Source organism: Lemur catta, chromosome 2, assembly GCF_020740605.2.
Source record: "Lemur catta isolate mLemCat1 chromosome 2, mLemCat1.pri, whole genome shotgun sequence".
In the NCBI taxonomy this organism is placed as follows: domain Eukaryota; kingdom Metazoa; phylum Chordata; class Mammalia; order Primates; family Lemuridae; genus Lemur; species Lemur catta.
Window position 1 is genome coordinate 139,952,953 of NC_059129.1, and position 22,987 is coordinate 139,975,939.

The following is a 22,987-nucleotide window of genomic DNA, read 5'->3' on the forward strand; positions in this document are numbered from 1 at the left end:
AGAGAAGGAAATCCAGCCCCATGGTCCCCTTGTTTTATTATTTCATGGCTTTTTGAGAGGCTCTGACTATGTGCTTAAATGGTTAGCAATTGGCAGGACTTCATATCAATCTGTGTTTTAAACTAGAAACTTAAAATTCAGTTATTCCAACCACAGAGCCTATTAAAAGAACCCTGCATTTGTAAGTCAAGAGGAATGAGCAGGCAAGAGGGCGAGGCTGTGTCTAGGGCTGGAAGAAAGGTGTGAGGCGTTGCTGTTTTGTTGCTAGGCAATGGGCCTTATGTGACAACAATTCCTTTTCATCTAAAGAACTAGAGTGCTCTTTTTGTGTAATGAAAGCTGTGCCTTTTCTTGGTACAAGAAGTACACATAGTTTACGCTAATTTGTGATATTATAGTAAACAGTGCTTATGAAAGGGAACGCTATTCTATTTTTGAATTTCTTTGTTTGTTTTATATTGCTGCCTCTAGAAATCTTGTGCCGGAGGAGACTCAGTTCTTCCTTCCTCTTCTCAGACGATTACTGTCGTGTGACTGCCGGGCTGTGGTTTGCCATTCTCTCCAAGCCTCTAAATCACCCCAGTGGAGTTGTGAATGTGCTTCTGAGCTTCTCAACAGAGAACATGTTTGCATTTGGAGATGTTATAAGACTTGATTTTATAATTTCAAACTACTTAACAAATCCTGCTGTAGACATGTTTCGGTGCTTGTTTCAGCAGTACATATAGTAAAACTGGAATGATACAGAGAAGATTAGCATGGCCCCTGTGCAAGGATGACATGCAAATTTATGAAGCATTCCATATTGTTAAAAAAATAAAAAAATATATATGTTATGGTATCTTCTATATTTCTCATCTTTTATTGATTCTATCATAATGTAAAATGTTGTATATGGTTATAATCTCTTTGAGATGGGACCATATATCTCTTTCAGCCTTAGTACCATCTGACATGAGACTTGGCATACAGCTGATGCTGAAATAAGTGCATGTTGAGTACATGAATGAATGGATGCACAAATGATTACTTCAGTGTTGCATTTGCCAATTACATGGATTTTACATAGATCCAAGGCAGGCTCTGAAAATAGGGAAGTGGTGATTGGTATTATAGGTATTATAAAAAGAGGTCTAAATACTCTTAGAGTCCTGCCCTTCCTCCATAAAACCATATGTTTTACATAGAAATATCAATTGAAAACTCTCAGTATAGATTCAGAATTCTGATATTCTTTTAACTTTAGGAGACAAGTTAATTCTAAAACTGGAAAACCCATAGGCTTAATCTTTTTCTCTAAGGTAATGTCTTCTAAAGCAGAGTCAGGGCTCTGCTACCATGCTACACCATCTGCAAATGTATTCCCCAATCGTAGGAAGCAAGAGGAGTGGTGGTCTTTCTTTTTGATAATGTAGCAAAATCTTTGGATGTACTTTGTCTCCTGGATTTTGGAGGATTAAGTGCCTCTTCTACCGCATTCCTGCCACACTCTAAGATATTGATTTATGATGCCGGGAATAATGGTTAATAGCCCTCGAGTGCTTCCTAAATGCCGGCTAATGTTCTAATCCCTGTAGTCCTCACAACACTATGAGGTGGATGCTACTATTGTCTGTTTTAAAGAGGAAGAAACAGAGGCAGAGAGAGATGAACTTGCCTGACAACTCTCTATCTAGTGTGTGGCAGAACCGAGTCGGAACCGGCGGGCTAGCTCCAGGAGTCACACCCCCAACCTTACTCCTAGGACACCAGCTCTCAAGTAGAGAAGGGAAAGTCGCCCAACTGGTGCCCTCCACGTACGCACTCTTCTTGAGCTTGTTCTGGGCTGTTCTGGACCGGGCCTGATGGTTCACATGGATGAAGGCTCCAGGCCTGGCACGCGTGAGTGCAAATGCCCGGCTCAGCGTGGGGCTCACTTGTCCTGGAGCTGTGAGCCCGGCCTCCCTAGCTTTGGCCGGGGGCCCACGCCTCCAGACCCACACCCTGAGAGCCTGGGACTGGCCCCCATGGGGAGCCGGTAAGACATGCTGACGCCAGCTGCACCCACCGAGAGGAGGTACATTCCCTGCGAGGGCAAGCCCAGGGCTGCACCCAAGGACACCAGCCGATGCTCATTACAGACAGAACGTTCCAGTGCTCTGGCCCTGCCAAAGGCTGCCTCTCCTCCAAGGGGGTGAAGGGGAAGCAGGCATCCTGCCACACACCACACGCTCCCCAACACCACACACAGAGACATACCATACACACACCTGCCCCCCCCACAGCATACACCACACACAACACACGCAACGCACACAACATACACCCCTTACACCATGCACGATAGGCACCACATACACACCATACACTCATACACACTGTACACACACACTGTACACATATGCCACACACCCGTACGGCCCCCACACCACACACATACACACCCCCACACCCAGACTGCACACACTATACACACCATGCGCACACACGTACCACACATGTAGACATACACACTATGCACACCATCTATCACACACAGACTCCCCCCCACACCACACACGTACTCCCCTCCCCGCCGTTTCCCCTGACAGGCCAGCCTCCTGCAACTCCTCTTTATCAGCACAGCCCACACCTGCATTCCAAAGACCACTGCACGGCCTGACTCCCAGAGTGAATCACAGAAACCGCCCAAGAGCAGCCAGTGGTGGCCCCACCCTTCCCACAGGAAGTGAGAAAGAGTCAACATACGGTTTTTCTTTGAGGGCTGGTGCACATGTTAAATGGGTGATTTTTAGAAAGAGAGCTGCTTAAGAGGTAGTGACGGCTCTGGAGAAGCACAACCTCTGGGACGTGGCAGTGGCCTGGCAGAGACCACAGGATTCCTATAAAGTCTCTATGAACAGGGCTCTGAAATTCCAGAGCCCGCAGGAGGTGCCTTCCTCTTTGGTTAGCGCCCCACGGCCAAGAATACGGGAGCATTCGGTGTGCTTGGAACACCTGGGCTTGGGGTCAGAGAGGCAGCCCCAGGGGAGAATTCCAGAGCTGGGCTGGGTTCTTTCAGCATTTAAAAAAAATCATAGTGTCACTTCTTCAGTGAACCTCCCGCAGGGCCCTGGGAGCCCTCCGTAAACCACAGCTCCTTTATGCACCTCTGGACACCAATGAAGGGCCTGGGAAGGTGGGGTTTGCAGGGCCATGGCAGCCACTGGGACTATAGTGACAGGCAGACTGTCATTCAGCACGGCTTGTGACTAATCCCGCTGGGGGCAAGGACCCCAGGTGACCAGCTCTACTCTGTACTGTATTCAGTAGGCAATTTAGACAGTCTTGGGCGATTTGGGCAAATGAACATTCATTCCACTTACAATCTCTCCAGAGAGACAAGGGGACTACCTAACAAACAGCTCTAGAACCACAGGACACCAGTGACAATTAAGGGCTCCGCTGTACAGAAAAACACAGATTACAGAGCCCCTGGGTGCACTGCAGCCACCTGGGGTTCTGTTAAATGGGGGACTGTGGGTAGGGTCTGCGAACCCGCATTACTTCCACACGGTGCCAAGGCTGACGGCCTACAGGGTCACACTTTGAGTATCAAAATCACTAGAGAGACTTGGGAGGAGGGGGCTGCTCAATGGATCCTGGTACAGTCCGGGGAGGCTTCCCGGGGGAGGACGCTGAGATGGGTCCTGGGGGTAGGACTGGTGGGAGAACAAAGGTATTCTAGACCTGCCTTGCAGGGCAGTGGGTGACCTGATGAATTCCCATCATGTTTGGCCACTGTCCCCCATTCAAGTCCCAGGATAAGCTGGTCAGGGACCCTTGGGGGAGTCGAAGGGTTGGAAGCTTAGAAACCGGACTCTGCATTTAGTAGCTGGGAGACTAGCCAGGTTCACTAACATTTAGTCTTCTCTGAAAAATGGGAGAGTAATCCAATTGTACAGGATCGGTGTGAGGATTAAATGAGATGATATATTGGATACTTAGCATAGGGCATGACATGACATAAGCAGTCAGTAATTAGAATATCTGTTGATATTATTGTTACTATTATTAGCTGAGGCAAAGGAGTGGCGTGTCTCCTGTTTACTTCTGGGCTCTAGGCCGACACACTCCAGAACAGAAGGCTGCAGGCTGAGGCAGGAGCTGTCTTCTCCCTGTCCGTGGCCCTCAGGGTCAGGGCAGCCAGTGCCGCCGGGATGGACAGGGGAGTGGGGTGACTGCAGACCAGAGGGCAGAAGGGCCTCCTTCTCTGGGGCCTACGAAGAACCTGACTGCTTGTGCTCCTGGGCACAACCAGGGGAGAGTATTCAGGGTATTCAAGATGAATTTATTGGGTGGAAAAAGTTATTTTAAAATATTCCAAATAAGCCCCGTCAGTATACTGAAATGTCACCGCATGGCGGGCACTTTATATTTTAGCCAAAGTACACCAGGACACGTCCTAAGCCAAGGTGTAACCAGCTTCAGTGCAGGGACCGCCTGGTGTTAGGTGTTCTAATGCCTTGTGTCCCACCCTGGCGGTCCACGAGAGCCAGGAGCTGTGCTTACGGAGTCACCCAGGCACTTGTAGCAGAGGGTGTAGGCTTCGCTTTCTCCAAACATTCTCTTTGTGAGATAAACCAAGCAGAAGGTATCAGGCAGCGCCAAGCACCCGCCGGGCCAGACTCTGGAGGAGCGGCTGGGATGCCCGGGACGTGGCAAGCAGCTAAACAGCAATGATTGATTTTCCACAGTCGCTGGCACTTTTTAATCCCAATTTTTTCTCCTCCCTCTTCTCTTTAACAGGGCAGAGCAAACGATCTTCAGGCCAATTGGCAATGCTCTGTGTTTTCTTCACATCGATTTGTACATGAAAGCAGGATTTTTTACACGGCCGTTGTTAGCGTATACACGCTGCTCTGGTCCTCCATCTGCCCTTCTCGGGCCTCAGCCAGCACGATGCTTCCCAGCAGAGGGGTAAAGAAGCACAGGGCAGCCTTTCCTCACATCCCTGTGGGTGCCTTTTCCTTCTTGGCATCAGCTGCAGAGCCCGATTCCCGTGGCCTGTCCTCCCTGGTCCCAGGCCCCACAGTTGCTGCACCCTCCTGGGGAGCCCCACCCCAGAGAGAACTCCCCGCAGGCTCCCACAGTGGCCTCGGGCTGAGCTACTGTGGCTGGGAGCCCCTCCCTCCCCACGGACCTCTTCATCCCAGCTCTCAGCCCCTCAAGGCCAGCCCAGTGCATCCCAGATGACAAGTCATCTCACCCGCATTTACTGGAGGGAGGAGGGCTCCACTGTCCTTGGGTCATGTATGCACTTGAACAGCTGCAGTCACTGAGGCATTTAGCAAACAGCCTGGCAGAGGATAAGCAGTCATTGAATAGAATCCTTGTCGATGTTATTATCTGAAGGGAACTGGAACAATTGCGTGTCCGCCACATGCTGGGCACGGTGCTAGGTGTTGGGTCTAGAGATGAGCAAGGTGTGGTCCCTGCCTCTGGCTGGCTCCGGGCCACCAGGGATGATGGACAGGGAATAGTCACTGAAACTGAAGGTGATTTGTGCCCCAGGAGCACGGGTGAAGGATGGGCAACTCTACCTCGGAGAGGAGAGACCTTACTGAGGAGGCAACGTGTGAGCTGCATCTTCAGGGCTGAGCAGAAGCTGGCCAGAGGGGGAAGAGGGGCAAGGACCCGTCCGGCAGAGGGAGAAGCACCTGAGGGCCAGGAGGTGGGCTTCAAAGAACCCGGCCTCTTTGGGGGGGTGGAGCAGTCTGGTTTGACTGGAATGGAGGAGGGAACAGGAGGTGAGTGGGAGGTGAGGCCACGAAGGCACCATGGCTTGGGAGGGGCCCTATGTGCCATCCAAGGAATCAGAGCCTTGTCCTGTGGGCAACAAGGGACTAATGGGAGAGCGACCTTTTGTGGATCACGGTGGCTGTAACCGTGGGCACCCGAGACATGATCTGGAGGCGGGTGTTGTCATGGAAGATCAGGTGCAAGGGGAAGTCTGCAGGACCTAGTGTAGCACCACACACACCCAGAGCTGTCACAGATGTGCCTCCGTGGGTGACACTCCCCTCCGCGGCACAGGTGGGGAAAACATTGCTATAATAAATAGTAACTAGGCTTAACAGTCTTGCCACACTGTCCAGAGTGACTCCACAGATTGCAGGGGAAAGTCCACAGTTGTTCCCGATGCCCTTATTACATGATCTCTGCGTGTGCAGTGTGGCCCCAAAGCAGATGGGTTTGGCTGGTTCACAAACCCATTGCGATCCTGTGCTCTGCTGTGCCCATTCTCTTCCCAAGTGCAGTCAGGCGTCCTGCTGAGACCAAGACGGTGGCTAAAGGGACTGCCCAAATAAAGGCTTAGGTTATCTTGAGAGAAGAGTCCTAGAAGATCTTGATTCACATAGTTTAAAAGACACCAGCACAGAGGAAGTTATTGGACTTCTTGACTCTCAGGATAAAGTAGATCTGTCTGATTTGGGCATAGTCTATTGAGGATTCACCATGAAGCGAACAAAGCTTGAGCTTCAGGGTCCCTCACTTGCCTAGCCCCTTCCAAGGTCCTGCACCTTTTTTTAATTCATAATTTTCTATTATTTTCTTAAATGGGGTGGGGCATAAAGCCTGGATCTGTCCCATAGGACCTGATCTATCCCTGGATATATTTCCAATCTGAAGATGACAATCTTGAGCAGTAAGAAATTAGGCCCTTGGTAATATTTAAGCATTTTATAATAGGATTCAATGTTCTTCTAATTGTAAGATGGCATCGATGTTAAGAATGAGTAGTTTGTGTTCACTGTGCTGTAGATTCTGACTTCAATAGACATTCATCTCAGAAAGTAAATGTGTGCTGCCGTTCCCAATTCTTCAGCTCCTTGTTTTCAGTGGGGCAGGGACTGGCTCAGGAAGATGACAGGACACACTGCCTGGCACATACTGGGCGCCCACCACCTGGTTAGTGAATACATGGTAGTAATTGTGGCAGAAACTTTCAAGCCTAAGCCTCAGTGTGCATGAAGTCCTTGTTTTTTTTAATTTTTTTTTTTTTTTTTTTTTTGAGACAGCCTCGCTCTGTCGCCTGGGCTAGAGTGCTTTGGTGTCAGCCTAGCTCACAGCAACTTTAAACTCCTGGGCTCAAGGGGTCCTCCTGCCTCAGCCTCCCAAGTAGCTGGGACTACAGGTGCATGCCACCACGCCCAGCTAATTTTTTCTATTTTTAGTAGAGACAGGGTCTTGCTCTTGCTCAGGCTGGTCTAGTACTCCTGATCTCAAGCAACCCTCTCGCCTCTGCCTCCCAGAGTGCTAGGATTACCGGCCTGAGCCACCATGCCTGGCCTACAGGCTAATTTTTCTATTTTTAGTAGAAACCAGGTCTCACTCTGCTCAGGCTGGTCTCAAACTCGTGACCTCAAGCCATCTTCCTGCCTCGGCCTCCCAGAGTGCTAGAGTTACAGGCATAAGCTACTGTGCCTGGCCCCCTTGTTTTTTTTTTTTAATTTTCAAAAATATAGAAAAGTTGCAAGAGTAATTCAAAGAACTTTTTAGCTCTTGAATAATTTGAGAGTAAGCTGCAGGTATGATTTCCTCTTACCCCTACAAACTTTCGTGTATGTGGCCTACCAGCATGGACACTCTTCCGCATACTCACAGTATAACACCAAGATCAGGAAACCGACACTGGGACATTATAACTACCACCAAGCCCATTCAACGTTCCCCAGTTGTCCGAGTGATGCTCTTTATGGCCACATGATCCAGTCCAGGATCAGGTACTTCATTTAGTTGTCATGTTCCTTTAGTCTCTTTCATCCTGAATGGTTCCTGGGTCTTTCCTTGTCTCTCGAAACACTGACATTTTTAAGATTACAGGCCAGTTATTTTGTAGAATATTCTTCAATTTAGGTTTGTGGGATGTTTTCTCATAGATTCAGGTTGGGCATTTTGGAGGAATTTCTCAAAAGTGATTCATGCTTTTATTGCATCCTATCAGGCGGCACGTGATTCTGTTTGTCTCATTATCAATAACTTTTTTTTTTTTTTTGGTAGCTTCTGCTTCAGGTTTATTTATACAAGTAGCAGAGAAGGACACCAGTCCCATGCAGATGGCAGCCCAGGAAGACACCAGTCCTTCTGTCCTCACACAGACAGATGGAAGTCTCTGCACTGGAGCCTTCGTGGGGGCACAGGAATCTTCGGGAGCCTGAGCTGGAGATGCAATTGGAACCGAAGCCAGGGCCTTGGCTGGCAGAGCCTGAGACACCATTGCCATGGGCGCCCTTGGCAATGTGGGCACCAGCACGCTTCCTGAGCTTGGGGTGGGCAATGTGCACAAGTCAATTGAACTTGAGGTTGAAACCTTTTGGGATGTTGGGTTTGACTTCCTTGGGATTTATGAGGGTCCATTGTTGGACTGCATCTTCTTCAGGCCCTTTTGTGCTTCTTGGCAAATCATATGTCTCTCAGGAACATCTTTGTGGTTTCTTGATGCCATTTCAGTGCCATTTTCAGGACTAGCTGTGTGTGATGTGGTTCTTGGACTTGGCCATTGTCTGCACTGCAGCCGGCCACTGACGTTAACTTTGATCACTTGCTTCAGGTGGTATCTGTCAGGTTTTTCCACCATTAATTTACTTATTTTCTCTTTCCTTTTCATAAGGACTTACTTGAGACAAGGTAAATACCTTATTTCTCATCAAACTTTCAGTCACTAGTTTTAGCATCCATTGAAGTTTCTTGCTTAAATTAATTATTACTCTGATGGTTACCAAAAGGTGATTTTTCTAATTCTCTCTCTCTCCCTCTTTTTTTCTTTTTTCAGAGATGGGGTCTTACTCTGTTGTGCAGGCTCGAGTGAAATGGTGTGATCATAGCTCACTGCAGCCTCAAACGTCTAGGTTCAAGTGATCCTCTCACCTCAGCTTTCAGAGTGATTTTCTTTCATTCCATCTATACTTATTGGTTGGCATGCTGCTAACTGTTAAGATTGAACTTTGCTATCTCTCTATCAATCTATCTCAGTATAAACTCCTGAATTACTATTTTATTCAACGGGTTTATAATCTCTTAACATTATACATTTTGATGCTTGAATTGACCTGGATTTGGCCAGTGGGCGTATATTCAAGTTGGCTTCTGTGTCCTTTTGACTTATCTTCATCATACTTTGAGCGCTTCTGGAATTTCTATCACAACAAGATCTTCCATGCCCATCTTGTACTTTCCCTGATCCAGCCCTGGAATCAGGAAGCCCTGGTTCCTTTTAATAGAGAATAATTTCTAGAAACCAAGATTTTGGTGGTAGGTGTAGCCACTGCTATTGAGATCTTACTGCTCTGGTCTCTCAGAACTCTCTAGCTATAGTCAAAACTAGAAAATGTATGTTTACACACACATACACACAGATATTGAAAATCAGATATTGTGTACATATTGCTACCTCCAATTCCAATGCAATGCTACATGGTTCATTCTAGCTTCTCCCCTTTCCATATTTGTATCTCCTCATTGATCACCCTCTGATTACCCGCAATATATTTACTTACTTGCTTAATCTCTCTGTATGATACTGATCTCCTAAATCTGCCAGGCCACTGCCCTGCGTAGCATACTTTCTTTGTGTGGGCCACTGATCTCAAGGGCTTTAGAACTGAATTATTATGGAAGGATGGCAGGAAAGCCTTGCTTTGGTTTTAGAATGGGAATGTCATGGATTGTAAAGACCTTATATTTGTGGATCAGCAATACTAGCAACATAGATCAGCTTAAGGTGACTCCAGAAATTCTGATTTTACATCTTTCCTTTTTCACTACAAAGTTTGTGACAAACTTATGTATAGGGATGAAGTAACACTTCCTGCAATTTCTAAACCCCTAGGTTACTGAGCCTGTCAGGTCTTGCTAGTTTAGATGTGCATTTAAAGAGAAATTTACTGTATTTTACATAGCATTTTTAGGTGTTTTGTAGTGAACATGTTTTCAAATTAGATTGTCTACTTTACTTTCAGAAATTTTAGTCCTGAACATCTAGTTTGAAGATACCTTAGTTGAGCAATTCCTCTGAAAGGTATGCTTGTACTTCCACCGGCAAGTGAGCTGTCATGTGGCCAGGTCTAAAATGAAGACCACTGGCCCTCCACTGGAAACTTCCAGTGCTTGCAGAATGCCCGGGAATCCTCTGGACAATAGCCAGGCATCAGGCCCTTCTAGGTCTGCCCACCTTGACACCTATGACTGGTGGTGTGAACCAGCTCTTTCCTCACAGGCTTTTCAGGCACCTACACGAAGCTGCTCACTCAGGAGTCCCACGGCAATGACCACAAAGTTTCAGCTATTGACCTCTGTCATCGGGAATAGTGGCCTCAACAGCTTTGGAGGAGCTTGTGACAAAGGACTATGTGAATCTATCTAATGGTTCCTCACCTCAGCCATAGACAGAAGTTATCTTGCATTCCACACATTTTTAGGATTCCTGCTGTAAAGTGTTACTGTGGTGAGTGAACCGTCCTGCCCGGATCCACCCAATGTGGCACAATTCCTTGGTTTTACTGTCAAGGGAATAATCAAGATTTCCCAAGTCAAGGTACGGTGAATGGCCATGAGCATTTCTGAATTTCATTCCGATGGATTTTGAGTCACATATTCTTTGGAGATAGCCGTTCCTGTAGAATCGGTATCCAGCACCTTTCCAGTCTCAGATGCACCTCTGACCTGGTCTTCAGGTGTTCATTCCATGGTATGCATTTCTCATGCTCTGATGTTTTGGCAGGAACATTGCCTTCATACTATCAATAGTGTTCATGTTAGAATATGCCCTTCATGCTGGATGTGGTGGCTTGCACCTGTAGTCCCAGCTATTCAGGAGGCTGAGGTTTGCTTGAGGCCAGGAGTTTGAGACCAGTTTGGGCAATGTAAGCAGAACTCGTCTCTAAAAAAAGAAAAGAAAAAAAGAAAAAGAATGTGTCCCTCAGTGAGTGTGGCTGACTGTAATGCAGATTAGGTGGTTAAGGCCTTTAACCAGCCATTATAAACCCCCAAGTAGGTACCAGCAGAGAGCCTCACCATGTGTTTCACAACAAAGAAGTGAGCAATGTCAGTAAGGAATCCTCAAACTTGCAGTTTTTAGACTAAAAGCCAAGTCTACATGTATTAAAACACTGTATGTATTGAGTGTGGTAATTGTACCTGAGGCTGTTAGAACCATTTGTTTACTATCAGAGAACAATGACTGAGGATGTCTAGCAAAATGATTTCCCTAAAAACCCCACAAATCCACCTGAAGTTCTAGTCCTGGGTAAAGCAGAGACAGTCATGGCAAGTATTAAGGACAATATCACCCCTCAGGGGAACCGAACACTAGATCCAGGTCCTCCATTTCTCTTCCTTGGAACAGCAAGGAAAGCCAGTGAAGCAGCCTCCAGGAAGCCGTTTTTCTAAAATTCTTTTAACTCCCTTCAGGCTCCACATTGCCTGCAGGACGGCAGTCAAATGCCTCAGTGAGGCTGTGAAGCCATTTGTCTCCTAATTGACTTCATTTCCCAACACTCCCAGGTCCTGAGCCCTTGTGCTTGGTGTTGCCTACAGTCGCCGTGGCCTCCCCTCCCCTTAAACCTTCGCACACATGTTTAAATTCCTCCATGGCAGTGATTAGTTCTCAGGTGCATTATTTGCTTATTCATCTCTCACCCCACTAGACTGTCAGCCCTTCCAAGCAGGAACCATGACCTATTCATATTTATTTGTATATACTCGGGAAATAGAAAGAGAGCAAGAATTATTTGTTGAATGAATGGATTGATGGAAGAATGAATGATTGCTTCAAAGTGGCCATTTAAAATGCAGATTCTCATTGGCTCAGGTCGCAGGGTAGAGGCTGTCGTAGTAGCAATAGTCGAGAGCACTTTTACTACCTGCTATTGTTTGGTTCCCAGTTTTGTCAACAGAAGACATTGCATTGGGCAATGGTAAAGAGTTAGGGAACAGGCAGGTTTTCAACAGCAGCCCTTTGGTGGAGCAAAAAGTAATCTGAGCCAACCACACCTTAAATCACTGTTGCTGGCAAGGACAGGAGTTAAAAGGAGAATCAAAACCATTATATTGAGCCGCACAGGCATCTGGTGTCTATTAACATTGCATGCTCAGTTCATGTTATTATTTTTGTAGATAATAACTTATCAGTTATTTGTAATAACTGATCTTGTATATATTATATGTTAATTCCTCATCTTATATTATACATTATTGTATGTCAATTTCTCATCACTAAGATACAAGTTCTATGAAAGATGGCTAAGTCTAAAAGTATAGGTTAATGTGGTCTAAAAAAGTAAGTTTGTCAGGCAGGATGAGGTGGCTCACATCTGTAATCCTAGCACTCTGGGAGGCCGAGGTGGGAGGATCGTTTGAGCTCAGGAGTTCGAGATCAGCCTGAGCAAGAGGGAGAGACCCCATCTCTACTAAAAAAAATAGAAAATTAACTGACAACTAAAATATATAGGAAAAATTAGCCGGGCATGGTGGCACGTGCCTGTAGTCCCAGCTACTTGGGAGGCTGAGGCAGGAGGATTGCTTGGGCCCAGGAGTTTGAGGTTGCTGTGAGCTAGGCTGATGCCATGGCACTCTAGCCTGGGCAACAGAGTGAGACTTTGTCTCAAAAAAAGAAGAAAAAGAACAAAAGTAAGTTTGTCTAATTTCTATTTAATTGGCTACTCATTTGGCTGAATCACATAATCCCAACAGGTATTTGGGTGTCAAGTACATGTTGCCTAAGTCACATGCTTTTGAGTTAGGAAAAAATAGTTTCACTTAAATTCAAAACATTTAGTTAATACTTTGCAAATTTCTGGAAATCAGTTCACTAAAACATATTTGGATGTGTAATGGTTTGCAAATTTTGCATTTTAGTAGTAATATCCACCACTACCCTGATGTACCACACACACACATTCTGCACATTTGATAATTTTATATTAATACTTGAAAAGACTTAAAAGAAGCTCTTAGAGATTGATTGGCAGTGTTGAAAATGATCTGTTATATCTATTATGCAAAATCAATTGACAAAAAAATTGAATGGCTTTCAAAGGGAAAAACATCCTCTGAATTATAAAAGGAACACCTTTAATTTTTGTTGAAATCTGGTTCTGTTCTTAGTTTTTTGAGTTTTGCTCGTCAATAAAGCTTTGTTTTGTTTTTGTTTATTCAGTCTTGCCAGTCTTACCAAATCATTTTCATCAAGAGTTATGGTCAGAGTTGGAGTTTGGGAGCAGTAAGAGAGAACAGATTATTATATCATCTGTTTCCCTAATGCCTGTTTGTGAACCAATACTATTTTGTTGAAATGTTTTCAGAAAGTTCTATTAAAAAAATAACTGACATCCTATATCTAATAGGTTTTCAGTAACTATTTGTTAAATGAATGACAGACATAATTAAAGCTAAAGTTGATATTTGGAAATGATGTTGTTGAAGTTTCAATAAGGACATTTAAAGTTATGGATGGTAATTAAGTCTTACTGTAAATTGCTACCTAAGAAACTCAGTACAGTCAATGCAGCTCTGTAAAAAGAACAATAAAGATATAATTGTCATGACTAGGTGCTGTTCTTCTTAATCATTCAGGGGAAGGGGCAAGAAGAGAATTAACATTTTTGAATACCTATTTATGCCACTCACTAATCCAGGAACTTCATACATCTCACTTAATCCTTTCAGCAAAGTAGATTACAAATAAGGAATCTGAGGTTCATAGAAGTTTAGAAATTCACACAACATCAGAGAGAGGGAGTGCAGGAATTGGGGATTAAACCCGGGCTGCCTTACTCAAAGGCAGTTTCCACCGCAGTGTCTATTTTATTTGGAACCCCCATCAGGTAGTTCTAGTAGCTCTTTCGAGAAAAGTGCAGAAAAAAGTTTGAAAATCATCCTTATGATCAGTTTGGTTCCCAGTTCTTAACCAACCAAGTGGATCTAAGTGAGGTCACTTTGTAAAGTAGTCCTGTATCCAAATTGATGAACACAGCAGAATCCAAGATATTTTCAAAAACTTTGTATTGCAAGATTAATACAGTCTGTTGCTCAGGGGAGATGGAGATTGTCGAGACTTGATATTTTTACTTTCCCTCTCTCATAGCAATCCTTTCCTCAAGCCAGCAGCAAGACAAATGTAATACTTGGTGATTGGTCTCAACTACTTTTGTTCCAACCTGAGTCTCCAGTTAGATAAAACATGAAGAAACTGCACAACTTAGTGGTTAAGGGCACACATGGAATCAGGCAACCTTGGGTATGAATCCTAACACTGCCATCGTACTAATGTCATGATTTCAGTCATACTATGTAAGCTGTCTGGGCCTTAGTTTCCCTTTCTGTTAAATGGGTATAATAATTGTATCTAAATCCTGGGGATTTTGTAAAGATATTAAATGAAATGCCTGTTAAGCATCTACATTGCCTGGCACATTGAAAGTACTTGATAAATGTTAATTCATATTGACGTTCACATTCAACAATTACTATGGTATGTTTTTCTGCATCCAACTGCTGATAATCTTCAAAGTCGTGAACTCAGGAAATCTCAGAAGCCTTAATGGGCTTTGCAACCAGAGGCAAGATTTGTGATACTAAGAAGGAAACAGAATCCCTTAACAGAATCCCTTTAAAGCTAAGTTCTCATCCAATATGGAGTAGTGGCTTCTAATGGTCCTTTTATGCTTATCGTTTAAGTATGAGTTTTTGGTGAATCACACATGGTACCTATTCGGCAACCTTCACCAAAGAAGTTCAAAACCAGTCTGTTACCAAGAGAAATTCAAGAACCTTGAGACTCAGAGGAGTAATGCTGCCTGATGGGTGGACAGCCAGAATCCGGGGGAGGCCAGATGTGCCTCTTCTTTTCGCATGGGAATGCGGTGGAAATGAGATCTTTTTGAGACGTCTAATTAGTGTTCTGGCTTCAGAGAAGGGGAGATGACAGAATCAAGGGACGGCAGGAAGGTCCAGCAATTGTCTGACTTGAGGCACGGAGAAAATCTTAGAGGGCTGGTTTAGCAAAGGGCGAGGCAGAGATGGCAGAAGACAGGCCTGCAGAGCGGGGTGGGCCAGCACTTTAAGAAGGGAATGACACTCAAGCAGCCTGGTCACGTCCGGTAAGGGTTGTGCCGTCTGTGTCTGCTGCTTTCTGACTCTTCCCTCCCAGAAGGATGAGCTTGGCTCTTAGCACGCTCCCTTCGGGCACACAGGCTCTTTTATTAAACTACAGCCTCACTGACATTGCGGAGCAGGCGTAGAGGCCCAGAACACCCAGGGTGACCGCAGCGGTCCCGCTCCACCGCCCCGCTCGGCGGCCGGAAGCTCCCTCCCCGGATCTCCCCACCGCCCCGGCGCGCGAGCGTGTCGTCACTCGCGTCCTGCCAATCAGGGCGCGCGACCAAAATAGCGCCGTATAAATGCGGGCTGGCGGGCGCGCCCGGCGTAGGGCCGCGCGCTGGGGCGCGGTTGCGCGCGCAGGTGGTCCGGGGCGGTGCCGGCACCACCTGAGGGGGGCGGAGCCGCCCCGCCCGGCCCCGCCCACCGCGCACCTGCTTCTGCCTGACGTGCACCCTGGAGGTCATCAGGGCTGTTCCAAATACTCACAAAACATTGAGTTTCTAAGTGAGTAATGCGGTCTCCAGTTAAACATAACTCATCGCTGCACTCTCAACTCGTTCCCTCTTCGGAAAGGAGCGCGGGCCGCAACCCGCGGGCTTGCGTAACCTAAGGGCATACTCGCCAGCAGCCCGCGACCGCGTTTCCAGTGGTGACTCCTTGCCCGCAGCAACAAATACTGATTTAGCCCGCGCTAAGCCGTTGGGGAAATCTAAGAATGAATGAATGAATCTCTGCCCTCTGGGAGCAGGCTCACTGCAGGGTGGGAGACAGACGGACCCCTGCCTAAGGCTGACGGCAGTAAGACATCCTTCCCAGGGACAGATCGATTCAAGATGGGAGGTATTTCCAGGAGTCATGTTTCTAGGAGGAAGTGGAAAAACAAAGGATTTGGCGTCCTACACACCCGGGTTTTAGCCTCACCTGAGGTCGCCCACCCAATCTGTGACGCTGAACACAACTGCAAACTTCAGAGTGTCCCCATCTTTAAGTACATGCCCAGTGGAGTATTTTTGAGGAACCCCCACCCTGTGCTCATTTTCATTTCTCCTTCTCTTCCCTCCCTCCCTTCTTTCCTTCCTCTTATTCTCTTCATTTCTTTCTTTTCTCCTTTATTCCTTCATTTTAATTTTTTTCTAACTGAGATGTAATTTACACACAACTGCACAGATCGTAGGAGGACTGCTGGGTGAACTTTTACGTCTGTACACACACACACATACGCACACGTCATCAGCCTCTAGACCAAGATATAGAACATTTCCATCACCACAGGGGTCCACCTGCTGCTTTCCAGTCAATACTTATCATCCCAGAGGCAACCACTATTCATCTGGACTTTTATTACTAAGTATTAGTTTTGTCTGTTCTTAAACGTTATGTGATTGCAGTCAAGCAGTATGCTTTATTCTCCCTGGTTTCTTTCACCCAATAAAATGTAAGATTCATCTGTGTTATTGCATATTTCAGTAGTTTGTTGTTTGCTTATTGCTAGGTAATATTCTGTTGTATGAATATATGCCAATTAATTTATTCATACTACCATTGATGGGCATTTGGGTTGTTTTGGCTACAATGAATAAAGCTGCTCTGAACATTCATGTCGTGTTTTAGTGAATTAATGCCCTGATTTTTGTTGGGTATATACCTATCAGAGGAATTTTTGTGTTATAGGATAGGTGTATGTTTAGTTTTAATAGACATTGCTAGCAGTTCCCCCAAACAGGAGGAATCAATTTATGAAAGTTATAGTTACTTCACATCTTTGCCAACAGTTAGTGTTTACAGTCTTTTACATTTTTGGTAGCAGTATTTCCATCTGGTTTTCATGTGTATTTCCCTAAGGAGTAATAACGTTGAGCCCCCTTTAAGAACTTATGAGCCATTTGGATGATCTTTTTGGGGAAATGATTATTCAAATCTTCTGCCCATTTTTAATTGGTTAATCTGTCTTTTTTATTTATTTATTTTTTTAAATAAGGGCCATGCTAATCTTCTCTGTATCGTTCCAATTTTAGTATATGTGCTGTGAAAGCGAGCACTGGTTAATCTGTCTTTTCCCTATGATTTGTAGGAGCACTTTATATTTTCTGGGTATGAAAGTCTTTTGTTAGGCATGTGTATCATGAATATATTCTCCCAGTCTTTGCCTTGCCTATTCAATTTATGATATCTTTATTTTGTTTTTAAAGGAACATACAGTAACATTGCCTTTTTTAAAAAAATGCTGTTGTATGAGATTTAACACGTCTGAATTAGTGTAACCACCACTGCAATCAGGATACAGAACAGTTCCATCACCCAAAACTCTCCCATGTGCTGCCCATTGGTAGTCATATCCTTCCCCACCAGTAACTCCTGAGAATCACTAATCTGTTCTTTGTTGCTATGGTTTTGCCTTTTCCAGAATGTTATATAGATGACATAGTACAGTGGGTACTTTGAGTCTGACTTCTTTCACTCAGCATAATACCTGGGAGATTCATCCATGCTATTGCATGTAGCAATAGTCCAGTCCTTTTATTACTCTTTAATAGCATTTGCCGATGAAACCATTTGGGGATGCAGATTGCTTTTTTTTTTTTTTCTTTAGAAACAGGATTTTGCTCTGTCACGCAAGCTGGAGTGCAGTAGGATGATCATAGCTCACTGCAGCCTTGAACTCCTGACTCAGCCTCCCAAGTAGGTGGGACTACAGGCATGTGCCACTATGCCTGACTATTTTTAAATTTTTTATTTGTAGAGACAGAAGTCTTGCTATTTTGCCCAGGCTGGTCTCGAACTGGCCTCAAGGGTCCTCCTCCCTGAAGGCCTCAAAGTGCTGAGATTACAGGCATGAGCCATTGCACTCAACCTGCAGATTGCTTTTAAGAAAGATTTTTAACTACGAATTCAGTTTCTTTAATAGATACAGGATTGTTTAGATTTTCTATTTATTCTTGAGTTTTGATAGCTTTTGGCCATCAAAGAATTGATCCATTTTATTTAAGTTGTCAAATTTATGTGTGCAAAGTTGTTTGTATATTTACTTTATTACCCTTTTAATGTGTGTGGGGTTTGTACTGATAGCCTCTCCTTTATTTCTGATATTGATTTTGATGATTTTTTAAATTAATTTCCTATTTTCAATTTCAATGATTTCTGCTCTAATTTTTATTATTTCTTTCATGCTGCTTGCTTTAGGCTTATATTGCTTTTCTTTTTTCAATTTCCTAAAGTGGAAATTTTATTATTGGTATTAGGTCTTTATTCTTTTCAAATATATGCACTTAATGCTATAAATGTCTCTCTAAGCACTGTTTTTACTGTAGCCTATGAAGTTTAATAAGTTATATTAATATTTTCATTTTTAAAAATATTTTAAAATTTCTCTTGAGACTTCTTGCTTGACCCAGGTGTTATTTAGATGTTGTTTAATCTCCAAATATTTTCAGTTTTTCAAGCTGTCTCTGTTATTAATTTATAGTCTAATTCCACTGTCATCCAAGAGCAACTTTGTATGATTTTTGTTGTTTTAAATTTGAAGTGTGTTTTATGGCCAGAATGTTATCTTTGTTGGTGAATTTTCCATGTGCTCTTGAGAATAATGTATATTCTGCTGCTTTTGGAGGAAGTAGTCTATAGATGTCAATTGGATCCAGTTGATTGGTGATGTTCAGTTCAACTATATCCTGATTGCCTATTGAATCTGTCAACTACTGATAGAGGGGTGTTGAAGTCTCCAACTATAGTATTGGATTTGTCTATTTCTCCTTGGAGTTCTCTCAGTTTTTGCCTCATGTATTTTGATGCTATGCTGGTCTTCTTGAAAAATTGACCTCTAAATCACTAAGTAATGCCCCCCTTATCATCCCTGATAACTTCCTTGTTCTGAAGTCTGTTCTATCTGAAATTTAATATAGCTACTCCAGCTTTATTTTGATTAGCTTGGCATGATATGTCTTTACTTTTAATCTGTATCTTTATATTTAAAGTGAGTTTCTTGTAGACAGCATACAGTTGGGTCGTGCTTGTCTATTTTTTTAAAAGCCACACTTAACACTCTCTTTTAATTGGTGTATTCACACCATTAACATTTAAAGTGATTATTGATATTGTTGGATTAACATCCAACATATTTGTAACTGCTTTCCAGCCATTGTACTTATTTCTTATTGATTTTTAATCTTTCCCTCTTTTTCTACCTTCTATGATTTTAGATGAACATTTTATATGATTCCTTTTTCTCTCTCTTTGCATATCAATTACTTCTTCCTAAAAAATTTTTGGTAATTGCCCAAAAGTTTGCAATATACATTTACCACTAATCTAAATCCAATTAAAAATAACACTATACTGCTTTATAGGTAGTACAGGTACCTTATAACAGGGTATTCTTTCCTCTCATCCGTATAGCATGCTGCCATTCATTTCACTTATCTATTTGCTCTACTGTGCATATACTATAATTACCCAGTTACTGTGAACAAATAGTTATCCATTAGATCATTAAGAATAAGGAAAATAAAATATTTTACATTCATTTATTTTTTCTTTGATATAGATTACTTTATGTAGATCTGAGTTTCTGACCTATTTAATTTTCCTTTCCTCTGAAGAACTTATTTTAATGTATTATATCTTGCAAGGTAGTCCACTGGCAACAAATTTCCCTCAGTTTTTGTTTATCTGAGAAAGTCTTTTCCCCCCCTTTGCTTTTTTATTCCCCCCCCAAAGATTCCATTTCCAAATTTTTCCCTTTATTTTTGAAGGAAAATTCTAGGTTGATGAGTTTTTTCTTTTTAAAATATTTTACTCCACTGTAATCTAGATTACATTGTTTCTGATAAGAAGTTTGATATAATTCTTATTCTCTTGCTACAGGTAAGGTATATTTACTCTGCCTTCTTTCAAGGTATCTTCTTTGTCTTTGATTTTCTGCAGTTTGCATATGATATGCCTAGGTGGAGATTTTTAGGTATTTATCCTGCTTGGTGTTCTCTGATCTTCCTAGATCTGTGGTTAGGTGTCTGTCATTAATACTGGAAATTTCTTAGTCATCATTACTTTTAATATTTCTTCTGTTGATTTCACTCTTTCTTCTTCTTCTGCTATTCCCATTAAATGCATATTAGATCTTTTGTAATTGTCCCACAGTATTGGATATTTTGTTCCATCATTTTCATCCTTTTTTCTTTTTATATTCCAGTTTGGGAAGTTTTTATTGGCACATCTTACAGCTCACTGATTCTTTCCTTAGACATATCCAGTCTGCTGATGATCCCATAAAGGCATTTTTCATTTCTATGACAATGTTTTTAATTTCTAGCATTTTCTTCTGATTCAGTCTTTTGAATTTCCATCTCTCTACTTATATTTCCCATTTATTCTTGCATGTCGTCTACCTTTTCCCTTAGAGCCCTAAACATATGAATCATAGTTATTTTAAATTCCCTGAGGCCGGGCATGGTGGCTCGTGCCTGTAATCCTAGCACTCTGGGAGGCCAAGGCAGGAGGATCCCTTGAGCTCAGGAGTTCCAGACCAGCCTGAGCAAGAGGGAGACCCCGTCTCTACTAAAAAAATACAAAAAATTAGCTGGGCATGATGGCGTGCATCTGTAGTCCCAGCTACTCAGGAGGCTGAGGCAGAAGGATCGCTCGAGCCCAGGAGTTTACGGTTGCTGTGAGCTAGGCTGATGGCATGGCACTCTGGCCTGGGCAACAGAGACTCTGTCTCAAAAAATAAAAAAAATAAATAAATTCCCTATCTGGTAATTCCAAAGTTTGTGCCACATCTGAGTCAGGTTCTGCTGTGTGTTTTATCTCTTCAGACTGTTTTTTCTTGCCTTTTAGCATCCTTGTAATTTTTTGTTGAAAGGCAGACACATGATATATGAGGTAATAGGAACTGATATGATTAGGCTTTTACTGAGGATTTATGTTAATCTGGCTAGGAACTGGCCTGTGTTTGATGTTTGCAATAGCTGTAGGTGCCAGAGGCTTTCTCTAGTTTCCTTGGTTTTTTTCTTTTTGTTGTCTTTGACCTTAGAACTCCCTAAATGGAGTCTCTGTGCCTTGCAGCTCTCTCAGTTGTAATCCTCTGTTATTATACTGAAGTCCTGTTGATGTGGTTTCAGGGAGGAGAAGTGTTCTCTAACCATATGATTCAATCTCAGTTGCTTGGTGGCTCGGAGTCCTTGGACTGTGACCTTTAGAAGGAGTTCTTGGCCTTTTTTTCTCCTCTTACCTGATACAGGAAGGCTAGAGGGGGCTGGAGTTGGCTAATTGCTTTTCCTCCAAATGAGGTAAGACTCTGATAAAATAGTTTCCCTTAAAAGGCAGATCTTTGCTATGGAGAACGCTCTGAGTGTTTTTCAAAATGGTAACTTTTCCCCTGGATATATTTTAAAACGGTTACTCCCCGCTCCTCCGTTTGAAACCCCGGTGAGGCTTGTAGAGATGAAACCCGGGGAAGTGGGGGCCCCTTTAAGACTGGGCCCTTGGGACAGCTTCAGCCAGAAGTTCTGTTGTTTAATTTTTAAGTTTGGAGATTTCCCAGTTATCTTTCTCTTATGATTTCTGATTTCCATTTTGATCGTAGAAAATATTTTGTATCATTTCAATTATTTTAAATGTATCAAGGTTTGTTTTATGACCCTGGATGTGGTCTATTTTGGTAAATACCAAATTCAGGAAGAATGTGTTGGGTGAAATATTCTACAAATATCAATCATGTTAGTTGGTGGATGATGCTTTTCAGCTCTGTATTCTTGCTGATTTTCTATTTGTTCTACTGATTACTGAGAGAGGAGTGTTGAATTCTCTACCTATAATTGTGCATTTGTCCATTTCTCCTTTCAGTTTTGTCAGTTTTTTCTTCAGATATTTTGAAGCTGTTGTTAGTTGCATACTCATTTAGGATGGCTTTGTCATCTTGGTGGCCCTTTTATCATTTGCATGAACTGAAAGGTGTGAGATTTTACCCTACTTACAAGCTAACAAATTAGCCTGCCATGGTTTCATAGATGTTGGCAAAAAGACATTGACTCCTGGGACAATGACATAGGACTTTATCACCCACAAGAGCAGTAGCCACATTTGCACCAGTTCCTTGGTTTCCATTTCCGCAAGGCTGATGTGAAGGGGACCAGATGGCACCTGCACATGCAACAGGCTGCATTATGGGAGAGGACCCCTGAGGTTAGGGAACCTAGATCTTTAATAATGGGCAGTAAGCCTTCCTGACTTTTGCTCCAAAGGGAGACATTATCTTTATTATACTGGATTGAAACTAACCTGCCCTTTGCTCCAGAGAGAAGTACTATTACTATTTCCAGGGCTGTCAACTATACAAACGTCCTTGAAAAGATATTCCAGATCCAGGAAAGTCATTGCCTCTGCTCACAAGATGTTCAGAAATGGGAGAGCTTTTGGAGAGGTATTTTTCAACAATAATGTCCCTCTTTATTCCTGGTAATATTCTTTGCTCTTAAGTCTACTTTGTCTGATGTTAACATAGCCATTCCAGCTTTCTCTTGCTTAGTGTTTGCATGACATATCTGTTTCCATCCTTTTATTTTTAACCTACCTATATCCTTACATTTAAGGTGAATTGTGTGTGTTCATGGGTATGTGTTATTTGGTTTTGTAGACAGCATGCAATTTGGTCTTGTTTTTCTATCCACTTTGAAAATCTCTGTCTTTTAATTGGCGTGTTTATATATTTTTTCTTTTTATTCTTGTTTTTGTTGAGATAAAGCCTCACTCTGTCGCCCTGGGTAGAGTGCTGTGGCATCATTGTAGCTCACTGCAACCTCCAACTCCTGGGCTCTAAGCAATCCTTCTGCCTCAGCCTCCTTGGTAGCTGGGACTACAGGCGCTCGCCACAACT

The 22,987-nt window shown here is 43.4% G+C and overlaps 2 non-coding genes across 2 annotated transcripts; one reads left to right on the forward strand and one right to left on the reverse strand.

Annotated features, from left to right (window-relative positions):
* The first annotated feature begins 703 nt into the window (after positions 1-703).
* On the forward strand, positions 704-810 carry LOC123633642. The gene has a single exon (XR_006733670.1). It is a non-coding gene; the product is annotated as a U6 spliceosomal RNA (small nuclear RNA).
* A 16,241-nt stretch (positions 811-17,051) lies between these two features.
* LOC123633700 lies at positions 17,052-17,159 on the reverse strand. The gene has a single exon (XR_006733721.1). It is a non-coding gene; the product is annotated as a U6 spliceosomal RNA (small nuclear RNA).
* Between the last annotated feature and the right edge of the window lie 5,828 nt (positions 17,160-22,987).